General features: G+C 43.8%; 1 protein-coding gene across 1 annotated transcript in view; it reads right to left on the reverse strand.

Moving 5' to 3' along the window:
• Positions 1–2,804: 2,804 nt before the first annotated feature.
• LOC137521307 (sorting nexin-19-like) overlaps positions 2,805–19,120 on the reverse strand; it is a 317,109-nt gene continuing 300,793 nt past the window's right edge. Inside the window, exon 13 of the mRNA XM_068240401.1 lies at positions 2,805–2,992. The gene's annotated coding sequence lies outside the window, so the exon portion shown is untranslated. The remainder of the gene's footprint in view (positions 2,993–19,120) is intronic.

Below are 19,120 nucleotides of genomic sequence, written 5' to 3' on the forward strand. Positions count from 1 at the left end.
CTGTGTGGGAATTTGCATACCTGCATCCATTGGCTGATGCCAGCATAAAAGTCTGCCTCCTATTTCCTACCGTGCCCGTCATAGCATTCAGCTCTCTGAGTTGTAGTTGGGTCTATGCTGTGAAAGTTGTTATTGTAAATGTATAATGCCTTGCTCTGTATTTTCATGTCTGCTGGATGTTTGCTGACCTGCGGGGGCTCAGTGAAATCCTTCTGATCCTGATAGTTAGATTCTGCCAGCACCACGTTGGTGACTGGTAGTATTCCTTCTAGCCTTGTTCTTGAGGACGAACTATAGCAGCGGTTGCCATTAGTTCGCTCCTACCTGTTAGTCTTGTCTATCTCAGTGTGAATGTCGCAGTCGCTGAAACAGCGACTAGATTGGCTGAGCATTCCGTCTGTCTTGTTAATTATTATTACTTGTGCTTTAGCTAGTGAGTATTTTGAGAGCTACATTTCATATATTGCGCATCAGTACAATATATATGTACTCTAGTCAGTCAGTCTTGTACTTTGTAGTTATAAATCTTGTAATTTATTTGTAATATTCTAGTAATATTATTGAAGAAACATCTATTGTAATATTGTATTGTGTACCGACCTTTGCCTGCCTCTCAACTACGAATCTGCCTAATCCTTCCAATACGACTGGCATCTGAATTAACGTGTATGACCCAAATCTGTTTCCGACTACGTCTGTTGTGTATTGTATCACATATCATCTAGCCTGATAGGTGGCCCTATACTATCCAGACTACGGATGCACTATACACTATGTTAGTTTATACCCTCTGACTCCAGCTGCAGTTTCAGATATACTTACCACTGTTTATACTGCACAAAATGTTTGGCTTGACTGACCGGACGATAGGAACGATACAGACATCCCAAATATGGTTGAATTTTGAGACTCCATGTTCTACGTTTTTATTCTTCCTTGTCACGACCTATGAAATTTTGCCTCTGAAGAAGCTGCTATGTTAAAGCCCGTGAAACGTGCGTTAGGCTATTTTATCTGAAATTTACGATTCAAGGATACATTTTAACTGTGTTGTGTCACATTTGACTATTTATGAATATTTATGAATAATGAGTGGCAGTGTAATAGGAGATAGTGAAATTAGCAGCCTAACCTACTTAAAGTGGACCCAAACTAAAAATACAAGATTTCAAAAATAAAATCTATTTTCTAAATTATAATAATAAATAGCAGCCTTTTTTCAGCTGCATGATGACAAATATAAAATATTTTACATTTATTGGAGAAACCCCTCCCTTCCCTTCATATTGCTGGCAAAGAATCCAGCAAACTGGTGGAGTAGATGGTGTCCGGCAATGGAGGAATTGCTAATGGCTGCCACCTGTATAATTCTAGTTATGCAAAGAGGAGGGTAAAAAGCATGCACTGAAATGCTCATAGGCTTGAAGGAGTGTTTATTTATATTTGTATGTGTCAGAGTGGTGCAACTAAATAGTTTGAATTAAAAAAAAATGTTTGGTTTGGGTCCGCTTTAAAGACCATGCCTCCTGAAAAATAAATGTAGGGGTTCCTCGAGACCAAAAAAATTGTTTGCAGGGGTTCCTTGAGATCCAAAAGTTATTTACAGGGTTCCTCCAAGGTAAAAAGGTTGAGAAAGGCTGATCTAGCCTGATAGGTGGCCCAGAGCTGCATTTGCTCTGTGCAATCTTGCTCCCGTATTCAATACTCCTGTGTTCATCTGTGGAGCCTCTTCCATTATCCAGCTCTTAGCCTTGTTGTGCTGGGTGGTCAGAAAGTATGACCCCCCAGCATTACACCTATACTATCCAGACTACGGATGCACTATGCACTATGTTAGTTTATACCCTCTGACTCCAGCTGCAGTTTCAGATATACTTACCACTGTTTATACTGCACAAAATGTTTGGCTTGACTGACCGGACGATAGGAACGATACAGACATCCCAAATATGGTTGAATTTTGAGACTCCATGTTCTACGTTTTTATTCTTCCTTGTCGCGACCTATGAAATTTTGCCTCTGAAGAAGCTGCTATGTTAAAGCCCATGAAACGTGCATTAGGCTATTTCATCTGAAATTCACAATTCAAGGATACATTTTCACTGTGTTGTGTCACATTTGACTATTTATGAATATTGTAATAATAAAAAGTGAATTCTTTTTGTAGTGATTATTGATACTTAGCCTTTAAATCCTCAATTTGTTATTTTTCAATTTGATACTTGTATGGTATGAAAAGTGGTGCTCTAACTTTCAGATTGTTATTAATTAATTACAAATGTCAAACAAAGCAGAGTTTTCTGCTTTCCCCCTGTATACAGCAGACATTTTTCTGCATTGTTTGCACATCGTAGCACGCTTCAACACAATTTGTGATCATTCTGGAGGGCAAGACAATCTTACCAAAGTTTGAGTATTAACTTTCCCAGTAACTTGGAAACCAATCTTGTTTTAAGCTATTAGTTTTATGCTGTATTTTTTTTTCTTTACAACTCTTTTATTAACAGAAAAAACAAAAGGAAACCTTAAGCTGGCCACTAACGGTCCAATTTCTAGCGCAAAAATCATTTGAGCGATCAGAAATTCTGATCGGATTGGTTGTAAATAATCTCCATTGGTGGACACAATCGATTATGAATGAGTGAAAAAAATGTCGCCCGAATGAATTTTCGTCGAACGAAAATTTGTATTTTCTTGGTGGTCGTGATAGATAGGAAGCAATGATTGGTTAGTTGATGATGTAGTGAACAATTTTTCGTCCGATCAGAATTTCTGATCACTCAAACGATTTTTCGCTACAAATTGGACCGTTAGTGGCCAGCTTTACAATGTGAATCACATCAATCACAGAATAACACATGGAAAGCTTGCTCAAATGAGTAACACATCAAGCTCAACAATAAATTCTACAAATACCATGACATTCTTCTCAAAAACAGAGACATAGCCGTATTACACCTTTATGTAGAATATTATCCGCTTCTTCATTATTCTAAAAAAGGAAGCAGAACAGAAATAAAAAGAAATGCAGAGAGATATGAGGTATAAATTACCTTCATATTCAGTCCTACCATAAAATAAGCCTCCCACATAGTATACTTAAAATAATAATTGAAAACCCTCCCAAACCCCTCCAATCCCCACTGATTCATAATTGACATCCCAAAAGTCCCATCCCTTTTTAAACCTTTCTTCCTTTTTATTCACCGTTAAAGGCGAGAATTCCATCGTCCTAACCCATCTGATTCTACAAATCACCACCTCTATCACAGGAGCCAGTTTCTTCTTCTAAATATGCTGTTTTTAATACTTTTTTAGACCATAGATGAAATTTGAGTTTCATCCCACTTTAAAAATAAAAACGTAATTTAGGCAAAGGGATAACAAGCAGCTGAAGTCAGAAAAAAATGAGAGAATAGAAAAGGAAAAAGGATTAATAAAATCTGATAACAGGACAGGGAAAATAACTACAGTACACTTCTAGACCGAAATTCATAGGTAATCTGTCCTGTGGTGTTGGGAGAGTAAAATCAACATATCGCCATACATGTAATGGTATACTTATCAAAAACACATAAGGGTTTTGTTTGCATAAGTTTCAAAAAGTACTAAAGAGAACCAGAGACGAAGCACCCTCATGCATTTTATTACATTTATCAGTGGGAACATGACAGTAAACACCTACCCTGCTTTTAGTTTCATTCTTATCTGCTTCATTAGTCTATTAGCAGCTGTGATAAGAATCCCCGACTGGCTCAGTCTAGGTTTGACCTGGAATCATGATAGCTGAGTCACTCTTCTGTGGAGTCTTTTCAAGCCCAAGCCTGCCACCTCCTGGCTCAGCTTTCCTGCTTTGCATACTGAGAGCTGTGATGACTTGGGAGGGGCTGCTCCTGCTGAGAGAGAAGCTCTGAACAGACAAGTGTGGCTGCAATATGATCCCTGTGTGCTCTGTGTGCACTAGATAATGATGATGACTGCAGTTTCATTCCTATGAGAGACACTTCCTACAGGCAGCTGCACATCATACCAAAATGAAAGCACACAGATGAAAGGCTGCAGCAGCCTTTCTCATATAGCCTAGATAGCAGCCTAGTCTCATATAGCCTAGACAGCACATCCAGAACAACTCATAACCCGGAAGCAGAAGGGATATGAGCCGGCTGCCATATTTGATTTTTCCTGGAGCAATAATGGATAAAAAACACTAAAAAAGGCACACCAGAGCGGTGAAATTATCAGGTAGAGCATTTATTCTTTTCAAGCTATCGACTGATATGTTTATTTTGTGTGAAATGTTCATCTCTGGTATAACTTTTAAAGTATCACATAAAAGTCCACATGGGAGGACAGATGAATATAAAATTACAAAATACGTCACGGTAGAAGCATTCACACACAGCCTGACACATGTTTCACAACCACAAAACTGTCACTTCTTCAGAGGCAAACAGTATAGAATAGATACATATCTCTGTGATCATACAATAATAATACATAATATGTACTGTATGGAATCACTTCTATGAGTCAGGAGACAAAAGTATTCAAACAATTTAGACTGACTCCAAAAAGGTCACTCCACAAGTAAGTACCTTGGTCTTCTTAGGAAAAGAAGCAAATGTATGCACATGTAGTGTGCAGATGCCAGCTTGACATGAGTCTGGTCTGTCCGGCCCTGAAGTGAACATGCAGTGTCTATCCTAGTAGGGCATGAGAGGGCGAAGTGGCATGTTAGCCCGCTGGTGGCTTTCACCTTTGGGCTACAACAACACTTTCCAGTGTGTCACTATTCACAGACTACGTGTGCCTCTCTTCCTAAATAGTTGTAGAAGTGTATTGTACCATGTTAGCAATCAGTAAAAGCAAGACGTTTTGAATCAGGATGATACCATTTATTGGCTAACTAAAAATAAAAAGAGTAAGCTTTTGGCTAAAAAGCCTTCTTCAGACTCAATTCTTGTATGCTGACACAATGTTAGAACAGACAGCTTACTGTATATACATTCAACATTAGAAGATGATACAGAGATTTATTTTCCGCAAATATATATTCATTTCAATCAGATGCCTTAATTACAACATCAGAAGTGTCTTAAATGAAATTCCTAAGTAGACCAAGGTACTCACATTGTAGAATGACCTTTTTTGAGAGAGTCCAATGTGTTTGAATACTTTTGTCATATGACTTATACAAGGGATTCCATAAGTCTTACATGGATGATCACAGAGATGTGTATTGTATCTATACTGTATGCCTCTGAAGTGAAGTGAGCATTTTGTGGTTGTGAACCTTGTGTCAGGCTTTGGGTGAATGTTACTACTGTGATGTATTCTGTAATATTATATGTATATGTCCTCCCACATGGGCTTTTATGTGATACATTAAACGTTGTGCTTTATGATTTTTGAAGCATACACAAACAAAGCCCCTGTGTGTTTTTGATAATATGTATACCACTTGATGTTTATGTTGAGGGAAAGCTATACTATATTTACGGATGTGTTTTGTATACCACTGTACATAAGCCAGGATAATACTCAAGATTCTATTCCTGGCCTATAAATCTGTGCAAACAACCTTCGCTACCTACATCTCGAAGCTTGTTCACAGTTGTATACCCAGGCCGTCCCTTCGGTCCTCCATCAACGTTCGCCTAACTGCTCCACACATTTCCCACTCCCATGTGCGCCTAGAGGATTTCTCAAGAGCTGTCCCCACCCGCTGGAACTTCCTTTCACCGCCCATCAGACTTTCCCCCTGTTATGGCTTTGCTGGAACAGGACCAGTTGACCTTGTCACAGGTGATTGGCGTGGGCTCTCCCATGGCGTGGAGTCTAAGTCACCAAAGCACCCTATAAGGGATGATGTGCTGCTACCCTTAGCGGACAATGGACTTCTTTGCTGCCACCAGGTCACGACCCCTGGGATTGCCAGACCGGTGACAGAGGAGAACAGGCGAAGCTGCAATGTGGTGTCAATCAGAGGCTGGAGGTACACAGAGCAGGATGCAGGAGACAAGGTAGGGTCAATAGCAAAGATCGAGGCAGGCGGCAGTCAAAATGTATTTGGGGTCACAAGCAGAGGTCAGAGGCTAGCGGCAATCAGAAGGCGTAATGGAGGTCACTGGCAAGGTCGGTAGGCAGGTGCGAATCAGAAGGTATAAACGGGTCACAGCCAAGGTCACAACAGGAATCAGGATAAGACTAATCAGGCTAATTCACAGGATCAACAAAGCTGCTAAGAACAGACTGCACTGGACCTTATGCTGGGCTGCCTTTTATAGGACAGCCCAGTCATTTTGGCGCCAGGTTTTAAATTTGGGTGCAAGTGCATTTGCATGCACTTTATGCCGCGCATGCTCAAAAGCCAAGAAGTGTCGTGAATGTGGCATGTCCAGCCGCACAGCATGATGCGGCCAACTGAGGCTACAAGATTTCGTCTGTTCTTGCGCACGTGCAAGAGCATGCACGCGCGAGATGAACACCCCAGACCCAGGTGAGCCTGACACCCCCTCTTTCAACACATTCAAGCAAGCCCTCAAAACACACCCCTTTTAACCACTTGAGGACCGTAGGCTTTACCCCCCTTAAGGACCAGACCCTTTTTTCCATTAAGACCACTGCAGCTTTCACGGTTTATTGCTCGCTCATACAACCTACCACCTAAATTAATTTTGGCTCCTTTTCTTGTCACTAATAAACCTTTCTTTTGGTGCTATTTGACTGCTGCGATTTTTACTTTTTATTATATTCATCAAAAAAGACATGAATTTTGTCAAAAAAAAATATTTTTGTAACTTTCTGTATTGACATTTTTCAAATAAAGTAAAATTTCTGTATACATGCAGCACGAAAAATGTGGACAAACATGTTTTTGATTAAAAAACCATTCAGCCTATATTTATTGGTTTGGGTAAAAGTTATAGCGTTTACAAACTATGGAGCAAAAAGTGAATTTTCCCATTTTCAAGCATCTCTGACTTCTCTGACCACCTGTCATGTTTCATGAGGGGCCAGAATTCCAGGATAGTATAAAAAACCCTCAAATGACCCCATTTTGGAAAGAAGACATCCCAAAGTATTCACTGAGAGGCATAGTGAGTTCATAGAAGGTATTATTTTTTGTCACAAGTTAGCGGAAAATGACAGTTTGTGACAAGAAAAAAAAAGTTTCCATTTCTGCTAACTTGTGACAAAAAAAAAAAAAAATAAGATCTGCCACGGACTCACTATGCTCCTCTCTGAATACCTTGAAGTATCTACTTTTCAAAATGGGGTCATTTGTGGGGCGTGTTTACTGTCCTGGCATTTTGGGGGGTGCCTAATTGTAAGCACCCCTGTAAAGCCTAAAGGTGCTCATTGGACTTTGGGCCCCTTAGCGCAGTTAGGCTGCAAAAAAGTGGCACACATGCAGTATTGCCGTACTCAGGAGAAGTAGTATAATGTGTTTTGGGGTGTATTTTTACACATACCCATGCTGGGTGGGAGAAATATCTCTGTAAATGTCAATTGTTTGATTTTTTTTTACACACAATTGTCCATTTACAGAGATATTTCTCCCACTCAGCATGGGTATGTGTAAAAATACACCCCAAAACACATTATACTACTTCTCCTGAGTACGGCGATACCACATGTGTGGCACTTTTTTGCACCCTAACTGCGCTAAGGGGCCCAAAGTCCAATGAGTACCTTTAGGATTTCACAGGTCATTTTTGTTTCAAGACTACTCCTCACGGTTTAGGGCCCCTAAAATGCCAGGGCAGTATAGGAACCCCACTAATGACCCCATTTTAGAAAGAAGACACCCCAAGGTATTCCGTTAGGAGTATGGCGAGTTCATAGAAGATTTTATTCCTTGTCACAAGTTAGCGGAAATTAACTTTAATTGTTTTTTTTTCACAAAGTGTCATTTTCCGCTAATTTGTGACAAAAAATAAAATCTTCTATGAACTCACCATACTCCTAACGGAATACCTTTGGGTGTCTTCTTTCTAGAATGGGGTCATTTGTGGGGTTCCTATACTGCCCTGGCATTTTAGGGGCCCTAAACCGTGAGGAGTAGTCTTGAAACAAAAATGACCTGTGAAATCCTAAAGGTACTCATTGGACTTTGGGCCCCTTAGCGCAGTTAGGGTGCAAAAAAGTGCCACACATGTGGTATCGCCGTACTCAGGAGAAGTAGTATAATGTGTTTTGGGGTGTATTTTTACACATACCCATGCTGAGTGGGAGAAATATCTCTGTAAATGGACAATTGTGTGTAAAAAAAAATCAAACAATTGTCATTTACAGAGATATTTCTCCCACCCAGCATGGGTATGTGTAAAAATACACCCCAAAACACATTATACTACTTCTCCTGAGTACGGCAATACCACATGTGTGCCACTTTTTTGCAGCCTAACTGCGCTAAGGGGCCCAAAGTCCAATGAGCACCTTTAAGCTTTACAGGGGTGCTTACAATTAGGCACCCCCCAAAATGCCAGGACAGATAGTGACAGGGAGTGATTGATGGGTGATTAGGGGGGGTGATTGGGTGCAAACAGGGGTCTGGGGGGTGGGCAGGGGGGGGTCTGAGGGGTGCTGTGGGCGATCAGGGGGCAGGGGGGGGGGAATCAGTGTGCTTGGGTGCAGACTAGGGTGGCTGCAGCCTGCCCTGGTGGTCCCTCGGACACTGGGACCACCAGGGCAGGAGGCAGCCTGTATAATAGGCTTTGTATACATTACAAAGCCTATTATACGCATGGATCGGCGGAGATTTGTATTCCTCCGCCCGCCGGCGCTGCTAAGTGGCCGGCGAGCTGGAGGCTAAATCCCCGCCCATCGATCCCCGGCGGAGGATCGCGTCACTGATGACGCGATTGCTCCGCCCATGCCCGTACAAGGACCGCCGCCAATTGTACATGCGGCGGTCCTTGCGGGATCTACTTTCCGGCCGCCCCTGTGCAGTGGACGGTCGGTAAGTGGTTAAAGATGGCCTACCCACCCCCTACTACACAGTAACTATTGAATATTTATTCCACAGCCTCACCTTGTGTGTCCATCTCCCGTCCCCGTAGATTGTAAGCCTTTCCCTAGTGTATTCTACATGATCATGTGCTCCTTTCCTATGACCGCCTCATACTTGTATTACTGGGCCTACCTAAACAGCCAAAAATCACATGACGGTGTATTTTGTAACCTGTGTGCCTTGTATAATTTTGTCCAATGTTGTATAACTTTGTTAAGTTTGTCATCCTTTGTTTCATCATATTTATTGTCCAGCACTGCATAATATATTGGTGCTTTATAAATACATTAAATAATAATTACATAGCCCTGTAATGAAAGAGCCCTTATCCCACAGCCTCAATCACTGTACAGGGATATATATCAGTGTAAGCAGTGTGCACTACAAAGTACTGTGTGTCAAATGACTGTCTGCAGATATGTAGAATTCAGGTGCATTTTTTATTGTCACAGTATAAAACTTCATTTGATAACAGGGTAAAGTGTGTATGCTCTAGTATTGGCTCTATGAACAATTTACGATATCCTTCTGCTATTTTGGCTGTTCGTTTTCATCATTTATTTAATGCTATATTTAGGAATGCTTGTGAAAGCTGTAAATATAAGCCATGGAATGTAATTTATATATCTCTCATAAAAATACTTTAATTTCTGCATATTTCTAAAAATAGTTTTAAAGCTAAGAATGTTGGCAGCATATAGTGTGTAATATGACATTTTTGCTAACAGATTCAAACCTCTTTTGTGAGTTCCTGCGCGTTCTTTTACTTTACGGTACTGTACAATACTTCGCTAGCTTATTCAAGCTTACTTAAAGCTGAACTAAACCCAACGAAGGCAAAAGAAGAAGGCAAAATCTAACAGCAAACAAATGACATCTGAATATACTGTATATCGTGTACAGAAACAAAGTGCTGGACAGAACACACATTTCATAAGCCAAATGTAATTTGGCCCTAAAATGGGGATCGCATAGACTGCAATATTAATTGCGGTTATAGTGGTGCCCAGCGGGGGGGGGGGGGGGGGGGGATTAGGCAGCTGGGGTGGAAGTATTTAGCACTGAAGGTGGCACAGATATCACCAGGGATAGGAGAAGGGTAGGTTGGGGGGTAGGTAAGTAGTGGTAGGGCTAGTGTGAGAATAGGGTTAGGTTTAGCAATAGTAAAATATTGGTAATTTGACAGATCTTCTAATAGCGGCTACCCAAATTACGCAGGACGGTGACCGCAACATGACCGAGGATGTGAGCGGCCAGGACCGCCCAGGCGCAGTGGGCCACCGACTGATCCGACAGCAAACTGGCTCGCTGCAGGGGACCAGAGGATCTGTTTGTCACGGCATGGACACAGGACATCTGCAAGGGGCCGGTAGAAGCCCCAAGTAAGTTAAACTTTTTTTTTATTCAGTTAAGGTTCCCTTTAACCAGTTGAGGACCACAGGTTCACACCCCCCTAGTGACCGGTCGATTTTTCACAATTCAGCACACTGCAGCTTTAACAGTATATTGCTCAGTAATACAACTTACCACCCAAATGAATCTTACCTCCTTTTGTTGTCACTAGGAGGCCTTTGTTGTGGTGGTCTCTGATTGCTGCTGCGATCCTTAGTGTTTTTTTTTATTTAAAAAAAAGAGCCTTTTTTTAAATTGCTCTAGTTCCCCCTCCCCTTCCTAAATTGGCCCTGGGCGGCAATCCATAATTGTCCCTCCTCTCATAGGCATCAGCCTATGAGAGGGGATTTTATTGTGAGCCGCTCGGAGTGACCGCTAAGTGTGCCCTGTACAGCGCTGCGCTAGATCGCAGCGCTATACGAACGTAAACAAAGAGGGTTTTTTGTTTCTTGTTTTTAAATGCCTGCCAGCTGCGATCACGGGCTAAAAAGCTGATCTCAGAGCTCCGCTCGGTGTCTCTGCAGGGAACGATCGTGCATGCGAGCGCGTTCCCTGCTAATCCCCGCCCACAGCTCTTGACATTAGGTGGTTCTGGGGCAGCCATCCTCCCGCCGCCGATCGGCATTAGGCGGTCGGGAGGGGGTTAAAGGATTGTTTTAATTCTTTGTAAGTCTGTACACAGTTTGTGCACACAATCGCTAAATGGTTCCTTATTAAACCTTATTTTCAGGATTTACACCTCCAATGTGTCCATACCTGATTTAGTTATATTTACTATATTTATATATATATTATTGTTTTGAGAGTGCATCCACTTAACATACAACTTCAAGCATGTGTTTCTACCCATGTATTGCATATTGACAATTTTAAAGGGTTATTTTGCTCAGACCTGATAATTCCTTGTTTAGAGGATATTGGAAAATTAATATTTCCATCTATGCTTTGAGGACTCTGGTGTTAAAGCGGAACTGTACAGAGAAAATAAACACATTGTTTCACTTACAGGACGGCTGCTGGGGGCTTGGGGAAGCCCCAGGTAAGTGAAACAATGTGTTTATTTTCTCTCTACAGCTCCGCTTTAAGTTTTACTTCTTTAATGTATTTATATATTTTGTGCATGTAGAATCAACATATTACACAGCAGTTCATAGGTGTTTTAGGGTAAATTACGTTTGCCCCATCCACAAATTAGCTCACAGTCTAGTGTCCCGGCACACAATATATAAAGTCAGTTGCATCAAAATATGTTTTTATCTCCAAAAACTTTGGTGGGGAGATTCCTGCCCTTCTCAGTTCTCAGAACCAGATTATTGCATGAGGTACTACAAAAGATTCCACTAAAATTCTTCTGGGGTGGACTGATCCCTTTACAAAGCAGCACACAGAGGAGTAAAAGACAGCTACTATTTCAAGCATATTAATAAATAATGCTCAAGGTAAGGCGGTTGATAAATGGTTCAAGGAATAGGAACCACTTTGCTGTCTATGAAATCAGATTTTGTCTCCCATCAGGCCTATATTACATTAAATAGCAATTCATGTTGAAATGACTCAGATTTACAACAGATGTGTTGACAGGAGATTTCTGATTTTATTAATGGCAAAAAGATTTAACACATATGTCAGAGACGTATTCCCATATCCAGTCTGGTATCTCCCAGTCTTAATTACTATCTCCCTTATGAGCTGCATGCAGGGCCGCCATCAGAAATTTTGGGGCCCCTCACAAATAATCAGTCCGGGCCCCCTCCCCCCCCCCCCCCCCCCACAAACTGAGAAATGCGCGTAGCCATTACATGTTGGCAGAGCTAGTTAGAGGCTTGCTGTCCACAAATTAATCACGAATAACCACGGTGGATACTCGTGATTCAAGTTAGCTCTAATTGCCACAGCTGAGCAGCTAGATGCGGCGGGGTTAATTACCCAAAACGCCGCTCTCCGCCCAGCGTTTCAACGAGGTGCAAGTGTCCGAATGGACGCGTTGCAAGCCTCGATATCAAGCACTTCCTCCTTCAAGCCGGAAGGAGGAAGTGCTCCATCATTTTTTTAGAACCTCCCAGTTTTATTTTCTGTTTAAAAAAGCTAAAAAAGTAGGTTTAATGCTATTGTCTCATATGGTAATGATTCAGCTTTTCCCATAGTCTCGCAGTTAGCAATCATGAGGCCCCCAACAAACCATGAGGCCCCCAACAAGACAAATTCAGCAATCATGAGGCCCCCAACAAGACAAATTCAGCAATCATGAGGCCCCCAACAAGACAATCTCAGCAATCGTGAGACCCCCAACAAGACAAATTCAGCAATCTTGAGGCCCCCAACAAATCATGAGGCCCCCAACAAATCATGAGGCCCCCAACAAGACAAATTCAGCAATCTTGAGGCTCCCAACAAATCATGAGGCCTCCAACAAGTAAAAATTCAATCATTAGGCCCTCAACAAGACAAATTCAGCAGTCATGAGGCACATAAATAGACAGCATTTCACATAAATAGGCAGAATGCCCCCTTATTATGGTAGACACCTCTCACCTGGATTCTGACAGGGACCCCCAGGTTAGGTAGTGAGTGACATGGAGCCCTTTAGGCAGTGAGTGACAGGGAGCTCTTTTAGGTAGTGAGTGAGTGACAGGGAGCCCCTTTAGGTAGTGAGTGAGTGACAGGGAGCCCCTTTAGCTAGTGAGTGAGTGACAGGGAGGCCCTTTAAGTAGTGAGTGAGTGACAGGGAGGCCCTTTAGCTAGTGAGCGAGTGGCAGGGAGGCCCTTTAGGGAGTGAGTGACAGGGAGACCCTTTAGGTAGTGAGTGAGTGACAGGGAGGCCCTTTAGGGAGTGAGTGACAGGGAGGCCCTTTAGGTAGTGAGTGAGTGACAGGGAGCCCCTTTAGCTAGTGAGTGAGTGACAGGGAGGCCCTTTAAGTAGTGAGTGAGTGACAGGGAGGCCCTTTAGCTAGTGAGCGAGTGGCAGGGAGGCCCTTTAGGGAGTGAGTGACAGGGAGGCCCTTTAGGGAGTGAGTGAGTGACAGGGAGGCCCTTTAGGGAGTGAGTGACAGGGAGGCCCTTTAGGTAGTTAGTGAGTGTCAGGGAGGCCCTTTAGGTAGTGAGTGAGTGACAGGGAGGCCCTTTAGGTAGTGAGTGAGTGACAGGGAGGCCCTTTAAGTAGTGAGTGAGTGACAGGGAGGCCCTTTAAGTAGTGAGTGAGTGACAGGGAGGCCCTTTAGCAAGTGAGCAAGTGACAGGGAGGCCCTTTAGGGAGTGAGTGACAGGGAGGCCCTTTAGGTAGTGAGTGAGTGACAGGGAGGCCCTTTAAGTAGTGAGTGAGTGACAGGGAGGCCCTTTAAGTAGTGAGTGAGTGACAGGGAGGCCCTTTAAGTAGTGAGTGAGTGACAGGGAGGCCCTTTAAGTAGTGAGTGAGTGACAGGGAGGCCCTTTAGCTAGTGAGCGAGTGACAGGGAGCCCCCCCAGCCGCCGCCGCCGCTGCCTCCCCTACCTTGCCAGTGCTGCCCAAGCGTCAGACCTCAAGATCAGCGGCGACCCGACCAGTAAGAGCGGGCGCTGGACGCACCCGCTCTATATGCGGAAGTGACGTCACTTCCGCATATCAGTGCGGGCGCTGGGTCCTAGCGCCCGCACTATTGTCGCCGCCTGATCGGGGTCTGACTAGGCGGTGGCGGCGGCTAGAGGGATGAAGGGAGGGAGCAGCGGTCAGGGGGGCTGAGCGGCGGCCGGGCGGCACCCGCCAGGGCCGCGGCGGGGATGGGGCCCCCCTGCAGGGCCGGGGCCCGTGACGGGAGTCACGGTTGTCCCCCCCTGATGGCGGGCCTGGCTGCATGTGTATGGTCTTCAGCACCGTCCCGCCCATGATGCCAAGTGATGTATTTGCATCAGCCGGCGTGGGCGCAGGAGGGGCATCTCGCCTGCCTTTCTCCCTTTGGCCGCCAATCATATTACCTTTTCGGCGGCCACTACCTCTACAGTCTACATCCCCTTGCATACCACCGCTGTTTGCTGCTACACACAGACCTCCGATTAGAGAGACCCGCTGCACCACTGTGATAGCACAGCGGCTCCCCTATCAGCACATATACAGGAAGTAATTACTTCCTGTATATGTGCTGCTACGGGAGCCGCTCCCCTTGCACAGCGGCGCAGCGGGTCTCTCTGATCCAAGGTCTGTGTGTAGCGGCAAGCGGCAGCGGCATGCAAGAGGGATGGGGACTGTAGAGGAAGCGGCCACTGTGAATGTAATACAATCCGAGGCCGTGTGTGTGTGTGTGGGGGGGGGGGGGGCCTTGAGCAGGCACTGGGGGCAACTATACTACCCATACTGGGGCAACTATACTACCTATACTGGGGCAACTATATTACCTAAACTGGGGGCAGCTACATAAACTACATATACTGGGGCAACTATACTACCTATACTGGGGGCAACTATACTACCTATACTGGGGGCAACTATATTAGCTACCTATACTGGGGCAACTATACTACCTATACTGGGGGCAACTATTTTAGCTATCTATACTCGGGTAACCATACTAGGGGCAGCTATACAACCTATACTAGGGCAACTGTACTGGAGGCAACTGTGCTAGCTACCTATACTGGGGCTATACTACCTATACTGGGGACAACTATACTAGCTACCTATCTTAGGGCAATTATACTACCTATATTAGGGGGCAACTATACTAGCTACCTATACTGGGGCAACAATACTGGCTACCTATACTGGGGGCAACTATACCTGGATACCCTATACAGGGGGTACCTATACCTGGCTACCTACCTACCTATACTGAGGGTGAAACTTTTCAGGTGCTTTGCGATCGAACCTGCCCTGCTGGTCTTCACTCCACTTTCTGAGCTGTGGACTCTGTGTCATTCTTTAAGAAGTAATTTGGCATCTTGCTGTCAGTGAAGGAATTAGGTGCCAAATCCATGTTTTATTTTAGAGCTGGCTCACACGGGTGACTGACAGTGAATGATGTGTGATAACAGAGGCGCCAAATTAGAGTAAAATTATTAACAACAGTTTAAAAGGAGGGGGGTTGGTGGTTACCACCCTCAGGTATATAATGACCAGCCAATGAGTCGTTATATATAAACAATATAATTTATTATGAGATCTCCAGGCAAGCAACGCATTTCACGGGTCAAAAGCCCGCTTCATCAGGCAATCAATTTGGAGATACACGAAGCTGTATCAATAATTGGGCCCAGCGCCAACTGTAAACTGTGGGCCAACTGTGGGCCCAATTATTGATACAGCTTCGTGTATCTCCAAATTTATTGCCTGATGAAGCGGGCTTTTGACCCGTGAAACGCGTTGCTTGCCTGGAGATCTCATAATAAATTATATTGTTTATATATAACGACTCATTGGCTGGTCATTATATACCTGAGGGTGGTAACCACCAACCCCCCTCCTTTTAAACTGTTTTTAATAATTTTACTCTAATTTGGCGCCTCTGTTATCACACATCATTCATTGATCTAGTCCACCCTTGGTGGAGGGGTGCATCCCCATTTTCTCCAGTCTACAGAGAGTGACTTCTTAACCTCCTTGGCGGTAATCCCGAGCTGAGCTCGGGGTATGCCGCCGGAGGTCGCCGCTCAGGCCCTGCTGGGCCGATTTTAGTTCTGAAAAAAGCAGCACACGCAGCTGGCACTTTGCCAGCCGCGTGTGCTGCCCGATCGCCGCCGCTCCGCGGCGATCCGCCGCGTGCAGCGGCGAAAGAGGGTCCCCCCAGCCGCCCGAGCCCAGCGCAGCCGGAACAAACAGTTCCGGCCGGCGCTAGGGGCTGGATCGGGCGGCTCTGACGTCAGGACGTCGACTGACGTCCATGACGTCACTCCGCTCGTCGCCATGGCGACGAGGAAAGCGAAACAAGATAGGCCGCTCATTGCGGCCTATCTTGTTACTTTCGATTGCCGGAGGCGATCGAAAGTACGGATCAGGAGCGCCCTCTAGTGGGCTTTCATGCAGCCAACTTTCAGTTGGCTGCATGAAATATTTTTTTTTTTATTAAAAAAAAAACCACATTGCAGCCTCCCTGGCAAAATAAATAAACCGCCAGGGAGGTTAATACCTGAGTGGGGTCAGGTTACAATTTTCCCCACCCGCACTTCCAGTGGTTGCCTTAGTGGTAACCCAGACTTGTGAGTATATTACTTGTCGTTGTTTTGTCTTTTTCCATTTTTTTCCGGACGTACTGCACTATATTGGGCTCTCGGTTTCATATCTTTACATTTTTCCAAGGGTGACTGACAGTGGCTTGTTTCGACAATGTCAAATGCTTTTCTGCCACCGAACAGAAAAGCGGTTGGCATAGTTACCTGTCGATTCATCATAACATTGCATTTTGAGCCCCTAGAGAGTATATGGAACCGCAATTGCAGCCAACGCTATAAGCTACATGCAGCTCCTCAGAAACATTCTATTGACTGCGACACTTGCACAATCGACAGTAAACGCATTGAGATGCTTGCTACCATTAATCTCCCAACACTCCCATTTGCGGGATCCATTTGTGTAGGACCATATAAAGAAACTGATATGTTTTTATCCAGAGCCGTTTAACTTTAGGGCATGTCCACCAAGTGTATGGATATGTTCCACAAAAACAAAATGTGAGTTCTAATTTGGGGCCATTTGGGGCAGTACCTAGGTAATGCAGGTTGCTCTATTTAATACATTGGAAGAGGTTCAAGTGCAATAAAAACTCGAAAAGTCTCAATCAATTTTTAATAATTGTATTCATCAAACATTGATTGGACTTGTGTGATCTTTTACTGGCCAAGTGCAAATGGAAGTGCTGGAAGATTCATGTCTTCTTAGCTTTTTTCTGCATCAGTCAGTTCAAAGATATTTGTGTCAGCGTTATGGTCAATAACAAGGGGTGCAAGGTGATAACACTGTCAATGTTGCCCAAACATTGAGCATTTACACAAATAGGTAAACATGACATAGTGTACGCCAGTCGTAATGTCCAATCAAATAGATATCTGATACAGCTTGCGCTGAAAATAATACAACCTTTTCCTGTCATGCCTCCCTTCCTGATGGATTAGCAGTGGAAAAATCAGCACCCATTTTTTTTAAATACCTGACAATTTGGTGGAACGTTACTTATTTTTTTATGTTGTTCATTAAATGATAAAAAATGATGTGGAAAATGCAGCTCACACACTCCTCTTCTCTGCCAGGACTCATGCTTTATTGCATAACATATGGATGATGTAAGGTTAGAATTATGCAATGCTGCATTCAGAAAACATGGACCTCCTCTTGTGTTTATCTGTGACATCACTTTTCTCTTAGTATAGCTTTTTAATTTGGAAGCCTTTTTGAAATGGTACACTTTTTTGGCTCTGTGCTGATTGGCAAAAAAATTGCTCTGTTATTTCCGCTGATGTAAGGCGAGTCTCAGCAGGGATGAACCATTCCATCAGTTTATGTCACAATAGCTTTATCCTTTCTGGCAGTGTATAATGTTGTCCTCTCCACAGGAGTTCTGGTACATTCCTTTCTTATCACCAGACATAATTCATGTTACTGCCGTGCAGACCCCTCATTTTGTTTTCTTTTTTGGGGGGCAATGTGGCCAAGACAAACACTGTTATTATTTTGAGAACATCAACTTCCGAGGTTTCGGACCTAGTTATCATCATGCTCATGTACAGTATCTGTTTTGTAAACAAACCTCAATTTTGAATGAAAAAACAGTGGTTAGTTAAATATGCGTTATAAACATGCTCACCTGGAAGCATCTGTAATTTATTAAGGAGCCTAGTGACCTGGCCAGGCAAATAAAAATCAGCATCTCCTCCATCCCATCCTTGATACATGGACTCATTCAATGCCACAGGATAAAAGATTTTCTGCATGCAGGACTACTATTGCCCCAGCACGTTAGTGTCTCTTTCAAATACAAATTGAATGCTCATGGTGCCTATTTGTAATGTTCTCTGTGGCCCATGCAGCTACACTGCAGTCAGGCTCATATATGTGACGGCATCCAGCCCATTTAGCAACTGTCTCTCCCTCCCTGTGTCAGTCCTCTCAATGTAGTTGTCTTTTCCTCCATGTAATTTCCCCCATGTGGCTGTCTCTTATTATATATATATAAGTGCTGCAGAAGATGTCAGCACTATATAAATACAAAATAATCTTATGGTAGAACATTGGACTATGACTATGATAGTGATTCGATTGTGAGCTCCTCAGAGGACAGTCAGTGACATGACTTTGTTCTCTGTAAAGTGCTGCAGATGTGAGTACAAAATAAATACATACTGTAATAATAATTTGGTAGGCCATTAGACTATGACTAGGAATTGTGAGCTCCTCTGAAGACAGTCAATGACATGATTCTATACTCTTTAACTTCTAGAGGACCGCCTCATGCCTCAGTTGGCGTGAACGCGGCGGCTCCCCCAGGACAGCGTAACGCTAATTGGCATTAAGTCCTGGGGGTGTGGTTTGCAGGGGTTCGCACAAGCCAATGCACGCGCATCCCTGTATAACATCAGTGGATTGAGACTGCAATATTTATACCCACCACACGATGGCAACCTCACCCCTCTTTCTTTGCTAAAGGAAGTGGACAGAGGGGGGTGATGGGGGAAGGACAAGAGGAACAGAGAGGACAAAGGGAGAGGGGGAGGACAAAAGGAGAGAGGCTGGAGAGACATGTGGATCTCTCTGTC

This window comes from Hyperolius riggenbachi, chromosome 6 (assembly GCF_040937935.1).
Source record: "Hyperolius riggenbachi isolate aHypRig1 chromosome 6, aHypRig1.pri, whole genome shotgun sequence".
NCBI lineage: Eukaryota > Metazoa > Chordata > Amphibia > Anura > Hyperoliidae > Hyperolius > Hyperolius riggenbachi.